Source organism: Macrotis lagotis, chromosome X (assembly GCF_037893015.1).
Source record: "Macrotis lagotis isolate mMagLag1 chromosome X, bilby.v1.9.chrom.fasta, whole genome shotgun sequence".
Taxonomy (NCBI): Eukaryota; Metazoa; Chordata; class Mammalia; order Peramelemorphia; family Peramelidae; genus Macrotis; species Macrotis lagotis.
The window spans coordinates 45,697,887-45,699,677 of NC_133666.1; the positions used below are offsets into that span (position 1 = coordinate 45,697,887).

At 49.1% G+C, this 1,791-nt stretch overlaps 1 pseudogene; it reads left to right on the forward strand.

Annotated features, from left to right (window-relative positions):
• The first annotated feature begins 489 nt into the window (after positions 1-489).
• LOC141502588 (mitochondrial carrier homolog 2-like) lies at positions 490-1,423 on the forward strand (annotated as a pseudogene).
• The last annotated feature ends 368 nt before the right edge of the window (positions 1,424-1,791 follow it).

Genomic DNA, 1,791 nt, shown 5'->3' on the forward strand with positions numbered 1-1,791 from the left:
GATCTCAAAGTCACACCCTGTGCTACCTGCTTCATCCCGAGGTCAAGGGACTTGGAGCCTGGGAGTGGGGTCAGAAAGGGGAGGCTGAGGCCCCCAAGGGAGCAGGCTTTGGTTCCAAGGGATTAGAGTCAGGGGTCAGCCAGGCGTCATTTCTTGGCGGCAGCCTTGGCCACAAATTCTCTACTGAGCAGCGAGGCAACAAGAGCTGTCACGACTCTCCCTTTATTTCTTCAGACGGAGGAAGGTCTGGCCTTCATGCAGTCTCACTTATTTCATTTATAAGAGCATAATCCTGCTCTCCTCCCCCAGGCCCGCGAGGCGCGGCCATTTCTCAGAGCCCTGCGTGCGCGCCTCCGCTGCCGCTCACCGAAGACGGGGGAGGGTGTGCGTGCGCCTTCCGCGGGTCAGCGAAGCCGGCCCAGGCACGTGATCTGGGCCCCGGTTGTTCGGTGGCTCAGGCCGCCCGCCCGTCCTGCCGTGGGTGCCATCATGGCGGAGGCGGCCAGTCAGGTGCTGCCGGACTCGGGCCTCACCATCCTCTCGCAGCCGCTCATGTACATGAAGGTGCTTGTGCAGGTGGGATATGAACCTCTTCCTCCAAATATGGGAATAAATAGTTTTGGACGGCAAGTCTGGTAACTCCCTGGCCTTTTTTGTTATGCTCAACTATTATGATTAGCGATGGAAAAAGCGGACTTTTGAAGGGCTTAACTCCCAGACTGTTCTGGAGCCATTGCAACCGTGGTCCATAGTCAAGTTTTGCAGCCATACCAGGATTATGACAAGGCTGAGGAGTTAAAACAAGGACTTGAACCTTCACACAAGGATGGGCCGGCCAGTTTTGACAAAGTTGTCAAGGAGACCACTCGGGAAATGTTGGCTCGTTCTGCTGCTACCCTTGTCATGCATCCCTTCCATGGGATCACTCCCCATGCGATCACTCTGAGGTCTATGGTACAATTCGTTGGCAGACAGACCAAATACTGTGGACTATGTGACTCCATAGTAACAACTTATGGAGAGGAGGGCTTCCTAGGATTCTTTGCGGGTCTTATTCCTTGCCTCCTCCTGGGGGCTATCATTTCCTTGTGGCTCTGTCATTCATTGGCCTATCTCGTCAATACCTATGCACTGTGGAGAGTGGGGTTTCCATTATGAATGAAATTAAGGGTTTATTCCCAGGCTGTCACTGGATTCTTTGCCAGTATGCTGACCTATCCCTTTGTACTAATCTCCAACCTGATGGCTCTCAACAACTGTGGGCTTGCTGGTGGATGCCCTCCTTATGCCCCAATTTATTCTTCCTGGTTAGACTGTTGGTGCATGCTACAAAAAGAGGGAAACATGAGCCGCAGAAATAGCGTGTTTTTGGAAGGTCCCCTTTGGGAAGACTTACTGTTGTGATCTGAGGATGTTAATTTGAAGATATGGGGCAGGGACAGTGACATTTCTGTAGTCCCAGATGCACAGAATTATGGGAGAGAATGTTGATTTCTATACAGTATGGTACGCTTTTTTAAAATTATCATTTTAATCTTGGGAAAATGGAGGTGTTTGGTGTCTGCCTTTTTTTGTTCATTTGCCAATGCAAACTACTTTACTGCTGAGATTCCCCAATGATTCTTTTTCCTGAAATGGGCAGTTTTTGTTTTGGGTTTAGATATGATTTATATAAAGCAAAATTGCACTTTTTCTGGAGGAATGGGCAAGTTATTATGGAGTTAAGGCCTCGGTTTTAAACTTTTTAAGAATGAAGAATCATAAAATTCCAAACAGGAATAGAAACAACTT